This window comes from Corvus hawaiiensis, chromosome 26, assembly GCF_020740725.1.
Source record: "Corvus hawaiiensis isolate bCorHaw1 chromosome 26, bCorHaw1.pri.cur, whole genome shotgun sequence".
NCBI lineage: Eukaryota > Metazoa > Chordata > Aves > Passeriformes > Corvidae > Corvus > Corvus hawaiiensis.
Genome location: NC_063238.1, coordinates 42967012 through 42989392, shown reverse-complemented (window position 1 = coordinate 42989392; position 22381 = coordinate 42967012). Strand labels below are relative to the sequence as shown.

General features: G+C 45.6%; 1 protein-coding gene across 11 annotated transcripts in view; it reads left to right on the top strand.

Moving 5' to 3' along the window:
- Nucleotides 1-22381, top strand: part of TSNARE1 (t-SNARE domain containing 1) — a 461355-nt gene that overhangs the window by 26881 nt on the left and 412093 nt on the right. For 8 of the 11 annotated variants that reach the window (XM_048286664.1, XM_048286666.1, XM_048286665.1 and 5 more), the window contains exon 3: nt 17799-17849. The exons of the other annotated variants lie outside the window; for them this stretch is intronic. The gene's annotated coding sequence lies outside the window, so the exon portion shown is untranslated. The remainder of the gene's footprint in view (nt 1-17798; nt 17850-22381) is intronic. 11 annotated transcript variants of the gene reach the window in all.

Genomic DNA, 22381 nt, shown 5'->3' with positions numbered 1-22381 from the left:
GTTTAAACCTATAAGAAAACTATAGGATGAGTGTCTGGAGGCAGTGCCATGGGAACAAGTAGTAAAGACTCCTCTCTCTGCTCAAGAAGATCTCACTCCTGGAGGGGAATGTCAAGAAATGCATCTCCTGTGACTTCAGCATCCCTTGTGACACAGCATCTCTCTTGACTTTTGGTAGTCAAGTCAAATAGGCTTATTTGTGGAAGTATTCAGAGAACATATTCTCCTACATATCCTCCCATCTGTCTTTTTCCCAAAATCACTGGCCTTGGTGAATGCTTAAGAATAGATGTGCTTCCTGCGTTATGTTGAGCAGGCAGTTAAGAATTTATTTTTTGACCTTTCTGTGTTTAGATGGTGATATTTTTAGTATCTTCTATGATGGTTGCTTCTGAGTTGATTTGGACTCTCTTTTCCCATTTAAATGCAGAGGATAAAACTTGATCAGTGTCTTAATCCAAAAGGTAGTTTGGGTTGTTCTGCCGCCTGGACCAGGCTGTGCAAGAACCCTTTTCGTGGCTCTTAATTGTTGTTTTGCATCATTCATAAAACTCTTTTTTGGGAATGGATGAACTGGGCTTGTAGCATTTACTAGTTCACAAGAATGTGCAGTTGCTTGGCTGTACAGACCCTGAATAAACATGCAAAAAAAGGGAGCCCAAAATATCATACTACCACCAAAAAAAGTGTGAAATGGGAAGGAAGGAATTGTTTCTCCATGTAAACTTAAAAAAATGTATTTTTCCAAATTGGCTTCCCCACTGTATCAGTGTCTTTTTCTTCTGTTTGCCACTTACCCCATCTTAAGCTTGCAGGCAGATGACTCTGGATGGTCTTTTCTTGTCTAAAGAAAAGGGAGAACATCTCAAACCATCTTAAGATTGTGAGATATAGAAAAAGCTTCCTGTGAAACAACATCTGTTGGGGATGTGATGTATCTCTTGAATTCAGTGTAATTAGACCCTGCTCAGCTGGGTAACTTTTGACATGGATTGGCATCTGCTTCTCTGAAGGCTTAATGGTGCCTTTAATTATAAGTACTCTAGGAATTGCCTAGAGAGCCACAGGCTTCATTTAGTTCAAGAATCTCTCTTTTGGATGGTGATCAGTAATAACGTGCTCAAAAGAAGAGCAAGCAGTGTCCTGGTATGCAAATGTGGTGATGATTCCTCCCTGGGTTTCTCCTGATGGTAAATTGTTAAGGCTTGGCTTCAGCATTTCATGTTGCAACTTAGTTATGGCAACTTTGGCTGGTCTTGTTACGTGCTTTCCTGTGCCTTTGGATCCTGGAGTTCTTGGCCTCCGAAGGCTGTGCTATAGGTCAGTTATTCAACAGATTTTCTCATCTCTTTACTATTTCCTGACTTGTTTTTTTTCTTGAGGGAGATTTGCTGGGTTTTTTTTCTAGTATGTAGTAGGAAGCTGAGAGATTTTTCTCTAAACTGTTTCTTATTGAGTCTTTTTCTGCTGTATCTGGTGCCAGTTTCCAAATCAAACTCACTGTTTCAGTGTGATTCCTTTCTTCTGCCCAGTCTCCATGGGGCTAGAAGCGTTTCAAGTTTTCATCTCTCAACATTTTCTGAGCTACTTCGCTATTAAAAAGATTAAGAATCAAATGACACTGCACCACCACTTTTACCTTATAATTTTCATAGAATTCTACAGTGGTTTGGGTTGTAAGGGATCTAAAGATCACTTATTTCCAACACCCCTGCATCTTCCACTAGACCAGGTTGCTCTGAGCCCCATCCAACCTGGTCTTGAACACTTCCAGGGATGGGGCAGCCACAGCTTCTCTGGGGAATCTGTGCCAGGGCCTCCCCACCCTCTGAGTGGTGTATTTTATGTTATAGTGATCTATAATAATTATATTTTTCCTTATAATAGTCTTTATACTATTGTCTTCTTTCCTATGCATGCCATTGCTCACCTGAAAGGATTAGCCTTGGGCAAAGTTTCTTTTTGAGGTGCCAGTGATGACATCCAGTTCCTTTCGTTGGCTTCAGTTTCTGTTAGGAGTGTGCCTGCTACAACACTTCCTCTCTGTCATTGTTTTACATTTATTGGGCCTACTGTAGATAATTCTAAGCCATATTGAGGTAAAATTTCTGAATAAGAGGAACAATCATCTTACATGCTCAAGAAGGCAGTGAGTTGGCATTTTGGAGACCATGAGCTTCTGGGAGGGACTTGACATGTCATCCCTCTTCTTTGCCTATCAACTGATGTCCCCCATGATCACAGAATCACAGAATGGTTTGGGTTGGAACAGACCTTGAAGATGATCCAGTTCCAAACCTCCACCATGGGCAGGGTCACCTTCCACTAGACCAGGTTGCTTATCCTGGTTGTGTTCGTTTCTATGTTCAGGCTCAGGTAGTGATGACACCAGTCCCAAGGGACTTGAAGTTCCTGGAGACCTGTGACGCCTTCCATGGTCAGTGGAGCACCTTTGAGGAGGCTCTGGTCTCTCTTCCTTGGCTGTAGAGCTGGATTTGTAGACATAACACTTCAGTTATGTGGGTGAACTTGGCTTTTTCTCCCTTCTCTGTTCCCTAACACGTTCAGGGAATTTAAAGTGAATCCATGTTAGTGTTTACCGCTTTCAGATGTGCTCACTCAGCACTCTGGCTGCTGTTCATACCCCCGAAAGCCTCTTCTTGCACATCCCAATCCTTTGAATGATCGGAAAATCTTTGACAATGTATTTAATTAGCTGTGTTGCAGCCTCGCTACCTGGACTTGGCAATATTTGTGATTCTGTTTGTGTTTGCTGCCTCCCTAAGTCATGACTGGAAAAAAAGACAGCCATGATTCCCAGTCAAAGCTCACTGGACCTGGGATCCCTCTGAGCTCATGCATCACCCAGGGAGCTGTTCTGAGCTTTCATCTTTGCAGTTTGTGGTGTTTTTCCACATTAGAGAAACTAAGGTGAAATTTTTCTACCACTGGAAGCCCTAAAATTGAAGCAGAAGCATTAACTGCATTCAAAATTGTGACTTGGAGCAGGTTGCCATCATTTTACATCCTGTGTATTTAATTCCTTTGCAGAAAATAACCCCTTGGGACAATAGTTCCCAGCCCAGATCCTGCCTAGAAGGCGCAACACCAACTGCTAAGGTCATCTTTCCACTTTGGGACAAACGTTGGGATGGTCACTTGAAGGATCCTCCTTGTTTCTTCTGTGCCTTTTATTTTGATCCAGGAGAACTTTTTTTTATCCAGCCTCCTGGTATCTTTGCAAGGAAGGGAAGTATTGAGAGAAAATAATTTACAGGACTTGGTGGCATGGTGCCATTTTGTTACAGTGTAATCACGCTTGAAATATTCAATAGAACATCGTTCTCGAGTTAATGGGGGAGCTTGTTGTTGGATTATATCCCATGTGATTTTTCTTTCTCTGTGTGTAGAGTTTTCTTGCTGCAAATGAGATAAATAAAGGATTATATCTACATTCTTAATAGCTGGTATCAGAAGTGAAGCACTTCCAACAAAGTATTCCTGTATTTTTTCCGCACATAAGACTATTTTACAAGTGTATGTCCTTCTATTTTTTTTTACCCTCTTTAAATAATCTTAAAATCAGGTTAGAGATTATTTCCCTTTGCCCAAACTCTGGATAAAACATCTCTTCACAAAAATAGCAGAATGATACTACATTTTATTTGTTGTAGGGAGAAAAACAGCGAGTTCGAGGTGAACAGCAGAATGAAAGTTCCTTGAGAAGATGGGAATTGCTTTTTTCTTATGTTTTGGTGGTTGTTGTCAGATCTGCAGCAGTGACCTGGTGATGCTGTGCAGGTGCTGCAGCTGCAGGAGGGACAACAGAGAATGGGCTTTAAGAGCATTGGCAGAGTATTTCTGGGTGTCAGGAGGCTGCAGGATTCATCTTCCCATCAAAGCAGGGCTGAGAGAAATTGAGGCCCCTTAGAGAACCATTTCAGGTGATTTTCAGTATTAGTCTGGAAAAATCAAAGTGTCCTTTCATACAGGCGAGATAAAATAAAGGTAATTCAAGGCAGCTTGAAGGTCTCTGTTTTTCTCAGAGACTTTCAGCAGATATTGGGATCCCAGAATGGTTTGGGTTGGAAAGGACCTTCAAGACCATCCAGTTCCAACCCGCTGTCATGGGCAGGGGCAGGACCAGGTTACTCAAAGCCCTGCCCAACCTGTTCTGTTTTAAAAAATGGTGATCTTCGTGGGTTTTTTTGAGATGTGTGTACAGTACCCACTGCCCTGTTACTCTTAGATTTAGTATTGGCAGCGCCTTCTTGTTCAGCATGTTGTTCCTTGTCCTATTTTCTAGGCAAGAAAGTATTCTTGACAGTCACAAAGGACAGTGGAGTAGATAAAGTGTTATTGTATGGTAATTCCTGCACTCCAAAGTTACGAAGAACCTTTGATCAGTCCTCTGCATGATTATCTTAATATCATGAAGGCTGATAATGTAAATGGAGATTTCAAGCTTGACCTGATTCATAAATAGGATAAGTTAAAATGATGAACGTGATTGAGCTATTTGCTGCAGCTGCTTCCAGGGCTGGATTGATTTGAATTTCTGCTGACAAGGCGTTGAGACCTCTGGGAAGGACATCCCTGAGTTTATTAGCAGAGTGCTGGGGAAGGAGGAGTTTTGGGGATGTGGAGGGTGGGTGGGTGGTGGTGGGCTGGCTGCGTTTCAAAGCCTTGGGCTGATAGTGAGGTCTTCTGCAATAATTTGGTTCTGTTTGAGCAAAAAACCAAAATTAATGTAATAACTTTAATTGAATGATGTGTGCCTGGAAGTGCCACTGCAGTCAGTGCATCTCAGTGATGGCTCTTGTTTTGGTACCATGGGCTTCTGATGTTTGGAGTTTGGACATTTAAACAAATTCTGACTTGTTGGTCAGGGGTTCTGTTTGGGTTATTTGTATGTACTGGTAAAAGCTTTTGTTCACAAAAGATTCTCCGTTCCTTGTTGATATTTTGTCTCAGACACAGAAACTGTGAAATCAGTGGGGTGCAGGGCCCAAGCTGGATCTGTGCTTGGGAAATCTCTCTGCTGCAGCATCTCAGTTGCTTATCTGAACATTAGACTCAAATCAGTTTTTCTTCTTTTGTTTTAAGATTTCACCTGTGTGTAGCTTCCATCAGAGTTTACATTGGGTCCGAAACCTTTGACATCACAGAAATTTCTGCTTGGAATCTGTCTATAGGGTTTCTTGCCTCCTGGCTCTTGATGAAGAAGGAACATCTCAGTGGTGTCACTGTAGCACTTCCCACTGAAGACTTGAGGCAAAAAATAATTGAATTCAGCCTGGAGAAAAGAAAGCTCCAGGGAGACCTTAGAGTCCATTCCAGAGCCTAAAGGGGCTCCAAGAGAGCTGGAGAGGGACTTTGGACAAGGGATAGAGTGACAGGGCAAGAGGGAATGGCTTTAAACTGACAGAGGGCAGACTTAGATGGGATATCGGGAAGAAATTCTTCCTGGTGAAGGTGGTGAGGCCCTGGCACAGGTTTCCCAGAGAAGCTGTGGCTGCCCCATCCCTGGCAGTGTCCAAGGCCAGGTTGGACGGGGCTTGGAGCAACCTGGGATAGTGGAAGGTGTCCTTGGCCATGGCAGGGATTGGAACTGAATGATCTTGATCGTCACCATTCTCCATATCCTGGGTATGGGCAGGGAGCTGGCTGTGTGCTCTCCTGTGCTCTCACATCTACAGTTGGGATGTGTTTGCTCTCTAGATATTCATCCCCATCCACAGATCTCATCTATCAACTCTACTTAACCTGCAAGGATTTAAGGTTCTTAATGACTGGAGGCTTTGGCAACATGAATTGAAAGCCTTTTATAACTCAGAGTCTTCACCTCATTGTGTAAAGGTAAAAAGCGACTGCATCTCCTCCTGCTGCTTCAGGGCTCTATCCTTGTGTTAAATCCTCCTTCTTACTGTGTTTCCTCTGTAAATCCTGCAGGTTGTAACAGTCTCCTAAATCTTACAGATTGCTGTGGAAAATATCTTCTGTGTTTACTTGTTTGTTAGTTTTGAGAGAGTCATTTGTGTTTGACCAGCTTTACATAACTCTGTGTGTGTGTGTATATATATACAGACACATAATATTTCATTCCTTGCACAAATCCCTGTATATATTTTTTTTTTTTTTTTTATTTCTAAAAAGCTGGGTAAACTTCCTCAACCTGTTGTGAAGTGATGCCTCATTTTTATCTGAGTCAAGATCTCAGTGCACAGGAGAAGCCCTCAGCCGAGGCACTGCGATAACTGTTCCCATTTCTGCACCTCGTTCATACAGCACCTGGGATCATCTGATTGTCTTTAACTTCTGCCACATCCCAGCAAACCTGGTGTTGGCAAATGCAGCAACTCAGCTGATGTGCACCGATTTGAAAAAAATTAGGTTTTCCTGGTGCTTTAGCTTTGGGATTTTAGTGCATCCACATTTCTACAGGCATCTGAATTACAGCCCCATTTTTTATTTCACTTCTTTTCTCTACATTTTTCTCCAGCACTGCTGCTTTTTATGGGACTTCTTAAAAACAAAAGTAGTGAATTTTTTCCTACTCAAAAATCAAAAGTCTGATGCTGGAAAGGGCTTTTACAAATGCTGTGCAGCGCTGCTGCTGGGAACAGCCTCCCATAGCAACCTTCAGCTTGAAAGCTAAAATCACATCACCCCATATGACAGCTTTATTATTAGATTGGCATGTGAACCCTTTGGAAGGGGTCTAGGTGGCAACAAAAAGTTCCCCTAGATTCTGTATTTAGGAGGTTTTTAAATTTATTTTGGATTCTGTGGGGGCTTTTTGTCACTTTCAAGTTTGGCTTTTGTTTATTTTTTTTTTCTGGTTTAATTTTTCTTTTTCTCAGATAGAATAAATGTTAGAAAAGTGAGAGACACCACTCTAGGGAAGGCAGAAGATCTCTACCATGGGGAATTGCACATGATCGTGGGTGTCACCAGAGCAATATTCACAGAAAAATAGAATCAGAGAATGATTTGGGTTGGAAGGGACCTTAAAGATCACCTCATTCTAACTGCTGCCATGGGCAGGGACACCTTCCACTATCCCAGGTTGCTCCAAGCCCCATCCAGCCTGGCTTGGACACATTTAGGGATGGGGCAGCCACAGCTTCTCTGGGCAAGCAGTGCCAGGGCCTCACCACCCTCACAGGGAGGAATTTCTTCGAATTTCTTCCCTAATATTTATTTTGTCCTAGTATCTATTTCACATTTTTTCTACTTCTACACATGGACAAGATGGGAGTCCTTGCTGGACAGCAGTGGGTTTGGGCTCAGGTTGTGCTTTTCTTGAGATTTGTATTTATTGCAGTGACACGTGTGCCCTTCGTGTTGTTCAGCCACTTTGCAGACTTGTGTCACATCTCCATGCTGGCTTTGCTTCCTCAAAACTTGTGGTGGGAGGACGCAAAGGACCTGGAGAGTCTGGGGAAACTCCTGACAGTAATTGGGGGACCAAATCAGCATATTCCAGATCTAGTCTGAGGTAAGGCTGATGACGGCAGAGTTTGTCTTCACTGAGCTTGGTGTTACTCATCTGATGGATTGGACAGACTCTTCCTCCCCACTGGAAATCCAGGTTGGGTGGGGCTTGGAGCAACCTGCTCTAGTGAAAGGTGTCCTGCCCATGACAAGAGAGTTGGAACCAGATGATCTTTAAGGTCCCTTCCAACAGAAACCCTTCTGTGTTTCTGCGATTCTTGGAAAAACAACTGTGGAATAGTTGGACATGTGTGGCTCACTCTGAGCTGGAGGCTGCTGGGGCTTCTCTGGCTGCCAGGGTAAAAGCCATAAAAATCCTGGTGCTGTTGATGATACCAGCTGATGTGATCCCCCCCTGCTCATATTCCCCTGGTGCAGAGATAGCCACATCCACACTTGTGGGCCACCGCGTCCATGGGAGGAGCAGCACCGCTCCTGCTTCCTGCTTGAGCTCTGGATTTCTCATCCCAAGCTCTTCTGGGGAGGAAGAAAGCTCCGTGGAGGAGAGGGGGTGGTTTTCTGTGCTGGCTGTAAGCGAGGAGACAGTCAGGCTTCGACCCTGGGAAAGGTCTGGTGATAGAGAAGAGGGTTTGGGGTCCGTGTGAGGAGTTGCCTCACTTTATCTGTGATTCCTTCAAAAGCTTTTCAAGCTTTTCTAACAGGCTTTGTGAGTGTCTCCATCCTCCATTTAAATCCTATTCCTCTCCATCCCTTTGCACTTCATAGAGAAGCAAGCAGTGACTCATTACACAGCCTACGAGGAAGCCTTAATGAATAAATGCATTTAAGAAAAAGAAGAAAAGAAAAAATACAGTTCTGTCTGGGGCAGACTGGTGCTTTTGCTGTCTTGAACTCTGAAAGAATAAGTTAGGCTGCTTCTTTTTATTTGCTTTTAATTAATTGAGTCATTTTTGTGCTGTTGTTAAGACTAATAGGCCTTTGTTGGGACTAGAGCTGTGGGTTTGTGGGTTGCTTTTTCTATTTTGGGGTTTATTTGGTCTTAATTTGCTTGAAACATCAAGAGCAAAATTTGCAAATCTCCCGAGCTTCTTCCTTTTCCATTTCCCTTCTTTCTCCTTCAAACCTTGTTGCTGGCAGCGTTGCATGGGGAGAGGAGCAGTTCAGTGCCCCGTGGTGCTTTCTGGTCATTCTTGGCACTAATTGGAGCACAGTGCTGTCTTTCAAGGCACCTGCAGTGTTTTGGAGGTTGGTGGGCTCCCTTTGCCTTGCAGAGGAGCTGTACTTTCCTGCCAAGTCCCTGAAACAATTCTGTTTATTTACCTTTCTTCCTTTGCTGCTCCGATGGAAAGAACCTTGGTGACACTTTTCATTTTTTCTCCAGCAATAACATAACCATACAGACCTGCAGTTTGAAAACTAGAACTTCTGCATCCCTTTTCTCGCTTCTACATGTTGTGGTCAGGCTGGAATCTCTGCTCAGGACTCCTGAACAGAACAGGACACAGTGTGCACATATATTTATATAATTCCTGCACTGCATGAATTAAAAAAAAAAAAATTAAAAAGATAAAAAATTTATAAAATTTATGTAATTCATTCAATTCATGAATTTTGGAGTACATGGGAATAATAGGGGCAGTTGGCTGGGTCTGGTGGTTATAATTAGCAATTGCACTTGTTTTTATTTAAAGGTGGTGAAAAATGTCCTTCTCATGGCAGAGGGGTTGGAGCAAAATGATCTTTAAGGTCCTTTCCAACCTAAATGATTCTGTGATTCCATGATTCTATGATTTTTCATTTTGGAGATTCTCCTTGAATTCAAAAGCCCATTAGTGCTCCTCTTCTTCATGAGCTCCAAGTCTGGTGGTTTTTTTTTTTTTTTAAATTTTATTGTTTAAATACAGCAAAGCAATGTTTTCAAAGGGAGGGAAGAGGGTGAGAAAGAAGTGTGGGTGCTCCTCGGAGATCGAGCCGATCCATTTTTGTCTTGTTATATATCATTTTAACTTAATGCTGTTATATTATTTCAGCTGTGCTTGGTTTTCAGATTGGGTGCAGATACGAAGTTGCTATAACAACATGATGATTCACACAATGCAAGCAACAATCTGCCCAGATTTATTTTTCTATCATGACGACTTAGATGTTTTTGGTGGGGATTTCTGTCTATTTTCAGAGAGGCCACACCATTATTTCTCTGCAGTGATTTGTGTCGGATTACCTGGACTCGAGGTGGTAACACCTGAGTTTGTGTAACAGACCCAGAAGTCTCAAAGCACTTCCCAAAGGTCAGTGCTATGGTGCAAGATTTAGGGTGGGAGATGGAGGCACAGGGATGTGGGAGTGGCCCAAGCACCTTCAGCATGTCAGGTGTGCAAACACAGCACCTGGCACCTTGTACCTGTCCTCAGGTGCTTTTCCATCTCACTTCTTCTTGCAGTGATAGAGCAGCCAAACTGATGATTTCTGAGAGCCTCCTGATCCTCGTTGTTTAGAAAGAGAAGCACAAGTTAAGATCTCTCTAATTTCTCCTAGAAATGTATTGTCAGTGTTTCTGTTGCCACCTGAAGGTCCTCTAGAGTCACTGGGGAGTTCAGGGTTAGATCCAAAAATCATTAACAGAGTCACAGAATGGTTTGGTTTGGAAGGGACAGGACAGGGCAGGGCAGGGACACCTTCCACTAGACCAGGTTGCTCCAAGCCATGTCCAATGGGGCCTTGGACACTTCCAGGGATAAGGCAGCCACAACTTCTCTGGGCAACCTGTGCCAGGGCCTTAGCATCCTCATGGTAAAGAATTTCTTCCCAATATCTAATCCAAATCCTTCTGCTTTTAGCTGAAAGCCATTGCCCCTTGTCCTGTCACCCCAGGTCCTTGTCCAGAGTCTCTCTCCAGCTCTCTTGGAGCTCCTCTAGGACTGAAAGGGTGCTCTAAGGTGTGCCTGGATCCTTCTCTTCTCCAGGCTGGACAACATGAACTCTCTCATTCTGTCTTCATAGATGAGATGCTCCAGAAGATTTAATTAATAAATCTGGTTTTTTAAAATTTTTTTTAAATTTTTTTTTTTAATTGCAGTCTGCAATAACAGAAATGCTTTATTTACGTCTTTTGATAGAAAAAAAGGAAATACTTAGAATTAGGGATGATTGATTTTTCTGTGAAAGATGACAAATTATGTAGAAATACCTACTTCCTGCCAATTTCAAGTTGCTTCTCCTTTGCAAAGAGCAGTCATGATGGGAAATGTTTCAAGGTACCTCCAGACACTTTGTCAGCTTCTCGGTTCTGAAACCTGAGCAATGGAAATAAATGCCTTGGGCTTCCAGAAGCCTCACACTGAGAGCTTTCTCCTTTTCTCTCTCCTCTCTCTTTTCTGTCCTGATGTTGGGAATTTCAGATAACACAGAGAATCACAGAATCATGGAATGGTTTGGGTTGGAAGGGACCTTAAGGATCATCTTATTCTGACGCTACTGCCATGGGCAGGGATGCCTTTCACTGGACCAGGTTGCTTCAAGTCCCATCCAACCTGGTCTTCAATCTCCAGGGATGGTGAATCCACAACTTTTCTGAGCAACCAAAGCCAGGGCCTCACCACCTGTATAGTAAAGAGTTTCTTCCCTAACACCCAGTCTAAACTTGCCTTCCTTCATTTACTCCTTCCCTGCTTTATTTACATCCCTAAATGGAGCAATGTGCCCTGGCAACTTTCTTGGAGTTTTGTTTTCTCCCAGTTTTAAAGATGAGATTTTTTCTAATGGAGTGTATCTGTACTTCTTAATTTGTATTTTCTTGCTAACAAATATAGGATTACTTGATTATTTTTTGGCAATTTTTTTCCCCCATGTAGAGCTGTAGCAGGGCTTGATGCCTTTTAGAAAAGGGCTCTTCCTCCTTGCACAGTCCTGTGCTGATCTGAAAATCATGCAGAGATGACAACAGGCTTTTGTCCAGCCTGCCTGTTGAGCTGGTATCTCTTTATTTTCCCTGACAACTGGAATGCAGTTGATCCTGTAGAATGTCTGGGCTTTCTGTCCTGCATAATTGCATTAAACTGCATTTGCATCCTAAAGAGAGTGGCTGGGAGAGGATGTTGAAGCCTTATATGCATTTTTAAACTCATAAATGCCGCCAGTGAAGTCTAAAGCCTCAGATAACTGACTCTGAAGGCCCTGCTGAAAGGCACTGATGCCTTGATGCCTTTGTGAGTTGTCTTCTCCTGCACTGAATCTCCAGATCCTACACGTGTTGCTGTCAGCTGTATTAGGGATAAGGAGGAATCATAGCTGTGAAAACAGCCCTGGGGGCTGTAAATATCTGCACACCATCAAGTGAATTTTGCAGTTTTGCCGGGGATCACATTCTTGTTCCTATGGTAAGACTTTTGTTGCAGTGCAAGAGGCTGTTTTCAGACCTCTCTTCCTGCCTCAAAGGAACCATTTTCTCCTGGTGCTTCTTCATGTGCCCTACCAACCCCTCCCTCCCCCTTTTCAACAATTGGATATTTGGGCACAACAATAAAAATGCAGTAAAAGTGGAGACAATGGAAAATACATTCCAGTCAATCACAATGTTTTCTGGAGCTGTGTTCCAAAATGTTAAAGCATGTGCAGAAGGCGAGTCAGCATAGTAATGAGATACTGTGGGTATGGCTGAGGGCTGTTGCTTTCACTTTGCTCCTGGGCATGGTTTTTATCCCTTGACCACATTGATCATCCTGACCTGATCCCACACAGCCTCTTCCATGCAGAAAGTTGTAGATTTCTCCTCTTGTGACCTCCTCTGCACATGGGATGAGGACTTTCATGTTTGGCTTGGTGGCTCCTTGGAGGAAACCTCTTTTTATTTGTCACGGGCCTGCAAATTTAGCCTCTGACTCTTGGTTCTGCTCTTCTTCTTTTGCCTGTGTTTTCTCCTGGGCACATTACAGAGCTCTGCCAGTCTGATACCCATGGTCTGGGACAAAAGACCGTGTCTCACCCAGCTCCTTTTGTGCACATGAGCATTTCTGTGATGGGTAGAAGATGATACTCCCTCTGAGTCATGCAGTTGCTGTTTCCTTCTCTAAGAAATATGGTAAAATCAGTAGAAGGAATGGGAGGGAAGAAATGGAAAATGTCTCTTCATTTCAAGAGAAAAAGCAACAGCTCACCCATGGTAGTTGTTTTGGCAGCAATTTGCATCTCAATTTCAAACCCAAAATAGCCATCAAGTGCAGGCAGCTGTGTTTGCTGTCCCAAAAGGTGTCTGAGAGGGTGTCAGTTTTCTTGCTGTGGTCCTGATGGTGTGATGAGCCGTGAAGGAACCATCAGCCACGTGCATGAGCAAAAGAATATCAGTCAGGGTTTGCAGCAAGACCTTGAATGTCTTGTCTTGCCATACTGGTGCCTTGCTGCTGAACAGGGTTTTCACAATGATTTCAGGGGTGTGAGTCAGTGTCTGTTCCAGTGTTCCCTCTGATAGAACTGCTCATCTGAGCTGGAGTTGCAGAGTCCTTATACAAGCTGTAGCTCAGCTATCAAGTTTGCCCTGGTCTGGTAGTGCAGTGTTACATCTTTGTCCCAAACCTTTCTGTTGATATTGCATTGAGGGTGGAGATGTTTGCCCAGGTGGTTCAGGTGGAGGGCCACTAAGCTGATCACAGGGCTGGAGCTACGGAGACAGGCTGAGAGAGTTGGGGTTGTTCAGCCCGGAGACAAGAAGGCTCCAGGGAAAGCTGAGAGCCCCTTCCAGTTGCCTAAAGGGGTTTCAAGAGAGCTGAAGAGGGACTTTGGACAATGGCATGGAGGGGTATAACAAGAGGGAATGGCTTCAGACTGAAAGGAGGGCATGTTTATATAAGATCTTGAGAAGAAATTCTTCCCTGTGAGGGTGGTGAGGCCCTGGCACAGGTTGCCCAGGGAAGCTGTGGCTGCACCATCCCTGGAAATGTTCAAGGCCAGGTTGGATGAGGCTTGAAGCAACCTGGTCTGGTGTCCCTGCCCATGCAGGGGCTTGGAACGAGATGATCTTTAAGCTCCCATTGCAGCCAAAGCCATTCTGTGATTCTCAGGAGCTTTTTCTCCTTAGGGATGCCCAGCCTCGTGAGGTGTCATTGTGTTGCTGCCCCTGAACTTTGTGTTTGCTCTCACCTGTCCCCTGAGGTTTTTGCAGATATTGAATTGGTTTTCTTCTGGTTTCTATTTTTTACTTCTCTCATGTCAGTGTGATGGCACAGCCAGAACATGCATGAGCTCTTCAGCAATTTTTTCCAGAGAAAACCACGTGGCTGCCTTTTCCTTCTCCAAAATGTCTGGAAACCACTATTCTTCTGTTTATCTCATATCCATTTGAATTGGAGGAAACTTGTTTGTCTCAGGCAGGGGCTGGTCTGCTGGAACAGACATGGTGTTGGGGCTGGAGCCCTGCTCTGAAGCCTGGGAGCAGCTGGAAGTGCAGTTTCCCATTAGCTCCTTCAGCTGTTGGAGTCTCTTGACGTGACACAGGGAAGTTTCTGCCTGATGGATTTCAGGGAGTGAGGCGAGGGCGGGTGTACATTTTAATTTTAGTTCTGCATGATGGAAGATGTTCACAAGCCCATCATATTAATTTCCAAACTTTTCAGGATTGTGCTTATTTTGCTGGAATAGTGCAGTGGGTTGGCTGGGGAATAAGCAAGCAAAGCAGGAATTTGGGGAACGATAAAACAAACCACGCAGACATGAGTTAGTCTGTACAGCCTGTCAGTAACCACCTGCATGTGTTCCTTGACCTCTTCCTATCCCTAGGAGAAATGTTCTGACCCCGAAGGATCTTTGCATCCTCAGTCTTTTGGGCTGGAGTTACTGGATTGGAAGGACTCCAGTTGTCCAGCTTTCCAGTTCAGCCATCTTCCACTGGTCCCATCTGCTCATTCATCCTCCAGGAGAAGCAGGGTGGATGTCATGCCACCAGGAACTGTCATTAGCTATCTCCATGTCTAGTGCCTGGGCATGGCAGAGGGGAAGGCGTGGAGAATTCCCAAAAAGGCAGCTGAGTAATGAAAGGTGATGGCTTCTGCTGGAGCAGAGGCATCTCCACTAAAAGGCTGCTCTTTCTCCTCTCCAGTTTCCTTGCAGCTGAACTCTGGCAGCATTAAAACTTCAGGTAACCTCCTTGTGAAAGCCTTTGCTTGCTCAAAAAGGAGGAGCTGTTTGCAATCCAGTGATGCCAATTTGGGCTGGGAGGAGGAATGTGGCATCAGCATGGACAGCGTGTGCGGGACCATGGGTATGGATGCTAGGTGGCTCAGCAGCAGAGAGTGAGGAAGCCTGGATTCATCTCTCCATATCTAAAGCATTGGTACAGCAGAGGTGTTCAGGGGAGTGTTTTTGTTGATTTAGCTTGGTACTGTCCTGGTTTCCACCCCAGAGGCTCTTTAGATTTTGGGGATTTTGGGTACATTGTGGTTGTGATGGAATTTGAGGACGTTCCTGGAGAACCCAGCCAGGAAATTCCTCTAGATAGCAGTTGATTGGACATTTTACAAGTGAGATGCAATCTGTGCCTCCACCTCATGAATTGTGGTGTTGCTATTTTTATTTTTTTTTAAATAAATATTGTGTTTGTGTGCTTGGATGACATTTCCCATTCAAAAAGGGAGGAGAGGAAGGAATGTGTCACCCACACCCAAGGTGCTGGGCGCATAACTCAGAAGAATTACTCATAAAGCCTCAACCTCATTATCCAGCTATGAAGGATTTCTGCCACCAATTTCCTCAGCCTGGCCACAATCCTGAAATTAATCTCACCTAAACAGTCAGGAGCATTTCCTCTCTCAGTGCAGGCAGAAATCATTTTGTCCCATGGTTGAATGCTTCAGACAAAGACGAAAATAGGCAAAACCCCCCAAAAAGCCCGAAGTATAATCATTAAGCTGGTGCATTTGTTTGGGGTGTTAAAAAAAAGGATGCTCCCATCTCAGTTCCAAGCAGATGATGGAGTGCACAGCATAGGTGGAGCAGATTGGGGAGGACTCAAAGCACCAGCTGGGGAGTTGAGGTGGTTTCCCCATTGTAAACGTGTCAGGAGGAGGGATAACTTCCCCTTTTGGGGAGCAGATGGGATCTGGAATTACAGTGTTCTTGTGGGCACTGGTAGGATGAGCTGAGTTTGGATCTCCTGAAGTGCCTGCTGCTGTATTTCTTTCTCCTGCTGGAGTTGCCTGGGGTTTAGCTACTCTTAGCAATATCCTGCAGTAAACAGGGATAGTGAGCCTGTGATGGTTGAAGTCCAGACCTAAACTCACCTCTTACATGCTCCTCATCATACTGTTCCTAATTTTTTTTTTCCTGGAGCAGAAAAGAATGGCTGTGAAGTCACAAATTCCCAGCTCTCAGCCCCTGTTGTTTGGTTTTCTTTCTAAAGAAACAGGGTGAAGGAAAGGGGCTCTGCGATGTCCAGCAGAAAAATAATCCTTATAACCAGAGGAGTGATGATGTGGCTCAGCAAGAAGCTGGAACTGGGATGTCCTGGGCAGAACAAGGGCACGGGGAGGCTGCACATCACCATGTCCTGCCCACTCTTCCCAAGCAGCAGGTGACAGGACAAGAGGAAACTGCCTCAGTTTGCACCAGGGGGGTTTAAATTTGATATTAGGAAAAATTTCCTCACTGAAAGGTTTTTTTCAAGAATTGGAAGAGGCTACCCAGGGACAAGGTTGAGTCACCAATCCTGGAGGTATTTAAAGATGTGTGGATGTGGCACTTGGGGACATGGGTTAGTGGTGGTCTTGGCAGTACTTAGTAGTTGGACTAATGGATCTGAAAGGTATTTTCTAACCTAAATTATTCTGTCACTCTAGGAAGATGAGAGCATTTCTTCTGTCAGCTGTCAGCTATGACTGGTGGCTTTAAAAAGTTTGTGTTTTCCTTGTTAGTTCTATCTTGCCAAAGGACATGGAAGTGCTGCTGGGCATGTCCCAAGTGTAGGATGCTGAAGGATGAGGTGGATTAGCACTCATCTGCTAATAAAGACCCTGGCAAACAAGAGAGGATGGAGTGGGAGGACTTAGCTGAGTTGCCCCGTGGTGATTTCCATAGGTTAAACGAGCAGGTCGTTGGGAATTACATCCTCCAGATGTAACAACTCAATAAGATCAATGTTTACAAAACCCCTCACACAATTGGATCCAAATCTTGATTAAACCTCGAGGCTGGTTGTCCCCAGCCTGCTCAGTAACACACACTCACTTGTTGCACTGCCTTCTGATGTTTCTCACTCTGAGCAGCAAGAGGCTGCTGCTCCAGGAGGGGAAAATCTTCTGTCACTGTGTAATTGGCTTGGTGTGTTTGCACAGAGGTCACCAAGGGCTGGGATTGCTGCTCTGCTGCTCTGGGCAGATATAAATCATTGCTCCAATTTTATCTCTGAATTTTTCTCTCTGGGGAAATTGCATCCTTTTTATTTATTTTTTTTTTTACTGAGCTTTCTGTGTAGAGCATGTATGTAGGAAGTATACAGCATTCATATAGGAAGTGTTTATTAATGTAAAATGATTTTTTAAGTGTTCAGCCCACAGTGACCAGAGCTGAAGGCCGTGTGTGAAGGGCTTCCTTGCTGGTGTTAACTGAGCAAAGCAAGTAGGCACATTAATTAAAAGGCCTTTTGTGAGCTCTTGAGAGCTGCCTGGTGCTCGTCTAATGCAGGACCTGCCTCTTGGCGTTGCACCCGTGCTTTTTCATGGCAGCAGAATCGGCTGCTTTTGTAGCCAAGAGGTGTTGTTTCTAGAATAAAAACTAAAATGGGAAATTCTTGGAAGGTAGGAGCGTGTGTACGTGTTTGAAGGCCAGCAGGAGAGAGAAACAAGCGGCTGGTGGGAAATGCCAAGACCTTGATTCAGCAGGGTTCTCCAGCTGTTCTCTCAAATCTGACACAACAAAGTGCTTAACTGGATTGTAGCCAGAGTGTTCCTCCCACAGCAGGTTTGGGATCTTAAAGAAGACTAGACACGTAAACAAGTGCTTCTCCTTTTCTATTGAAGGTTTTTATTTGCTATTTATTATTTCTGCAGCCATCCTGCAAACAATTACAACCCCCTCCTTTTGTACCATTGCTAATCTGGAAATATTAAAACCTTCTATCAATTTTAAAGATTTATATCAACTTTCTGTTGAAAAGGACGTGCTGTTTCCCATGCTCAGCAGTTATGTTTTGAGGAACCAACAGCTCTTTTTGTACCTGTTCCTACAGCCCAGCTCAGAGACTGCAGGTTGTGTCAGGATACCAGAGCTCCTAGTGCTGATGGTCACCATGTACTTAACAATGACAGTGAAATAGTTTTTTTCCCAGTACTTATCAGTTGTCTTGCTTTTTCTTCCAGATTAGAAGAAAGTCTTGTGTGCCCAGGAGAGCAGGACTTGGGAAGCAGCTGGTAAGAGCATCTCTTCAGGAGAAGGCCACCTGAACGTGGAATGATGGGGCTCAGGCAGATGCAAATAAAATTTTGCCCTTGAGAACATTTTTTTTTTTTCCATGACTTCCATTTTATAGGAGTTTCACTCTCTTTTTGACTGAGTTGCGAAAAGAGAGAGCTGGTTTATGGAAGTTTTTGTTGATGAGCCTGGGGAGGGAATGCTTTATCTTCACTTATATGGATGGCATGGTTTGACACTGGCCCAATGCCAGGCACCCACGAGAGCCACTTGCTCACCCTCTCCTGCTGGGCAGAGGAGGGAAAAGGAAAAAAATTAAGGAATGCTTCATGAGTGAGATAAGGACCACGAGAAACATGTCAAGGGCGAAACAGGCTCAACTTCAGTTGCGACGTGAATTTATTACTAACAGAATCAGAGGAGAATAATGAGAAGTAAAATAAGCCCTTAGAACACCTTCCACCCCCCAGCCCCTCCCTCCTTCCCACAGATAGCTCAGGGAGACAGGGCATGGGGGTCTGGTCAGTTCATCACCGAGATTTCCTTCCGCTGCTCCGGGAGAGGAGTCCTCCCCTGTGAGGCTGTGGGGTCCCTCCCACGGGAGACAGTTCTCTGTGAACTTCCCCAGCATGGGTCCACTCTCAGGAGCAGCAGCCACACTGCCCCTGCTGCAGCCTGAGCCCCTCCCATGGGCACACAGCCCTCCCAAAACTGCTGTGCCATGGCTCTCTCTTTCCATGGGGTGCAGTGCTCCAAGGACAGGCTGCTCCAGCCTGGGAGCAGGGCCCTCTCTCTCCACTGGGTCTCCCACTGGATCACAGCCTCCTCCAGGCATCCACCCGCTCCGGCACGGACACCTCCCCCATGGGCTGTGGGTGGATCTCTGCATCCCCCGTGGATCCCCAGGGGCTGCGGGTGGATCTCTGCATCCCCCGGGGATCCCCAGGGGCTGTGGGTGGATCTCTGCATCCCCCGTGGATCCCCATGGGCTGCGGGTGGATCTCTGCATCCCCCGGGGATCCCCAGGGGCTGTGGGTGGATCTCTGCATCCCCCGGGGATCCCCAGGGGCTGTGGGTGGATCTCTGCATCCCCCGGGGATCCCCATGGGTTGCGGGTGGATCTCTGCATCCCCCGGGGATCCCCAGGGGCTGCGGGTGGATCTCTGCATTCCCCGGGGATCCCCAGGGGCTGTGGGTGGATCTCTGCATCCCCCATGGACCCAGGGGCTGCAGGGGCACAGCTGCTTCACCATGGGCTGCACCACGGCCTGCAGAGGCACCTCGGCTCCGGCGCCTGGAGCACCTCCTGCCCCTCCTTCTCCACTGACCTTGGTGTCTCCATGTTGGTTTGCCTCACATGTTCTCACCTCCTCCTCTTCTCTGACTAGAATCCAAAATCCTGTGACTTTGTTTTGATTTTCTTCTTAAATCTGTCATCACAGAGGTGTAACCAACCTCTCTCATTGGCGCAGTTTTGGCCAGCAGCATGTCCATCTTCAGAGCCATCAGGGATTGGCTCTGCTGGACATGGTGGGAAGCTTCCAGCAGCTTCCTCACAGGAGCCATCTTTGTGGCCCTGCTACCTAAAACCAGGCTGTGCCAAGCCAATGCAATGGAAAGCAACCTTATCCAAGAGTTGTCTCAGAACTTTGGCCATATTTTCATGTTCTCCCTGTGTTCTCGTTGTGCTGGACCTTTGCTGGTTCCATGTCTTTGATCTCTAGAGCAAACCATGCACAGGAATAAAATAAACATGGAGAATGGCTGTGTTTTGAAACTTGGGTGCTTAAGGATGCTGGGCAGAATTTGAATCATGGAATAGTCTGGGTTGGAAGCAACCTCTGAAGGTCATCAAATCCAACTCCCCTTCAGTGATCAGGGACATCTTCAACTTGATCTGGTTGCTCAGAGCTCCATCCAACCTGACCTTGAATCTATCCAGGAATGGGGCACCTGCCACCTCTGTGAGCAACCTGTTTCTGTGTCTTACCACCCCTGTGGTAAAAAAATGTCTTCTATCTTGCCTGAACCTCTACCTTCTTTCAGTTTGAAACCATTACCCTGACACTACAGGCTCTTCTAAAAAGCCCTTCCCCAAATTCACTGAAATCACTGAGAACCATTTTGTTCTGTAGGTCTTCGGGTTTAACTTCATGGTCCTCATCTTGGAAACTCCTGCCAGGGTGGTAAGGCCCTGTTGGTCTCCTGGGCAGTGGGAAAGGAAAGCAGGGGAATGCTGGTCCCATGCCACACTGGTGGGATGTTCATGTGTCCCTTGAATGCTCACTGGTCCCCTCACAGGGAAATTGCTTTTTGCTCCAGCAGCAGATTCAGCAGTGGCAGATCCATTCATGGACAGCACAGCCACCGCCAAGTCCCACTGGCTTTTTCTGGGACTGTTCTGGCCCTCACACCTTGTTTACCTCCCCTTGGAGGAATGGGAGATTTACAGGACTCCTCCTTAGTGTCCCTGGAGACAGAAACTGATTCATCCCCCACAAGGTTCGTGTTTGGGGAGCGAGCAGTGCTTTGTGTAACTCTCCTGTCACCTGTGGTGGCACTGGTGCTGAATCAGTGTGATGGGTGTCCCTTTTGATACACATGATGTTTCCCTAAATACCAGTGCTCATTGCCCCTGGATCTCCTCACAGCACTACTGAGCAAAGAGCTTTAGTGGTGTTACTGCTGCCCTGAGTACTCCCACAGCACCATGTCTGGCTGGAGAGAACATAAATTGTCCTCCCTCAAGGGTCTGGACTGAAAACTAGAGGATTTGGCTTTCAGTACGAGCTAGCCATGCCTTAAAACAAATTTTGCTGAGGGCATCTTTTCTCAGCTTTATGGTTTTCCCTTTCCATCTCTTACTTTCATGTGCAGTTTCTTCTGTGTGGCAGAAGGAAGCAGGTACATGGGAATGTGGCCTCTGGGAGCAGCCTGGACCAATGGGTTAGAAAGCTGTAGTCAGCCAGGTGATGGGGCAGATTGTTTCATCAGTGAGGGGGGAAATAACTGTTGTGGCATCTCTGTGTCTGTGACCAGTCTTGCTCTTGCTGGACCTGGAGTCACAAGCCCGGTGCAGGGTGTTGGTGGTGGTGGTGTAAATTGTAAAGAGCACCAAGTGTGATAAATGTTAAAGTCGTGTGGTGCTTCGAGAGCTGCATTGATGGTGTCAGCCAGGCTGGGGTCAGGATCTCTCTGCCCAGCTGTCATGGTGGTCCTTGGCTGTGTTGACATTTTAACCCCTGTCAATTTGGTGACCTGTCCAGCCCTGTCACTGTTCCTGTGTTGTCTTTGTGCTCTTTCACACTCATTAATTGCCCTCTCCTCGCTCCATGGGTACCAGGGGTCTGGTGCTCTCCCTGTCTATTGCCTGCATGATGAGGAAAGTGGGTGGAAACTCTTTGGGAAGAGTAACCCCAGCTCTAGTTTGGGTGCAGGATGCTCTTGAAAGTCTCGCTGTTTGGTAGCCACATGTGTTGCTTTGAGAGCACAGCTATGGAAGGGCATCACTGCAGCAGAGAGTCCAAGTCTCTTCCTGCTCAGATTTGTTCTTTTTCATCTCCTGGTACCCTGGAAGTCCAGGCAGTGGAGTTGTTTTTAGCTTTTTGATGCTCTGTGCCAAGTGAGCACTGGTGAGGGCACTTTTGCTGGAAGGGCTGCACAGGGCACAAGCACAAGGTGCTCCCTGGCCCCAGCTCTTCCTCCACATCACCAAGTGTTCGCCGGAGGCTGCTGAGGTCTGGAGAGGCCACTCCTTGCTAAGTAGACCAGAAGGCCCCCCCTGGGGACTTCGTTCAACTGGCCTGACCTGTATTTCAGCCATTCAGGTGATGCAAGTAAGAGGTTGACTGGGGCTAAGCTTGTGCCTGCATTTGTGTCCAGCATCAGCTTCACTACTCAAACTTTTTGTGTGCCACTAAGTGGTTTTCTGTCTTTGTCTCTGACTGGTTATTGGTGCTTTCAGTTTGAGGCATAGTAATTGGAAAAGTTGTGGTTTTATCAGTCATAAAAATAGTTCTGTGTGCACACAACTATCCATAAAATAAACCTCTGTCGGTTAAAACAAATGGAGATGTAACATCCATGTGTTGATGGCCTCATTGCACCCAGCTCCTTGCTAGATCTCTTTTCATTTTGTCCTTGTCCCCATCCTCCTGATCTTTTCAGGTGTCAATGGTGACCCTCACAAATGCTGTTTTTCATGAACTGTTCCACCATGTGCTGATTTTGCCTTTAGGGGCGTGAAGGAACTGGGGGCTTTGTTTGTACAAGGGCACATAAAAAGGCTCAGAGCTGGTGATGGGACAAGAGGAAATGGCCTCAAGTGGTGACAGGGGAGGTTTAGATTTGATACTAGGAATAATTGCTTTGCTGAAAGAATGGTCAAGCATTGGAACAGGCTGCCCAAGGAAGTGCAGAGGGATTTAATGGGTGTGCAAAATGTGGCACTTGGGGACATGGCTTAGTGGTGGCCTTGGCAGTCAGTGCTTGGTTAATGGCTGGACCATGTTAAAGGTCTTTTCCAACCTAA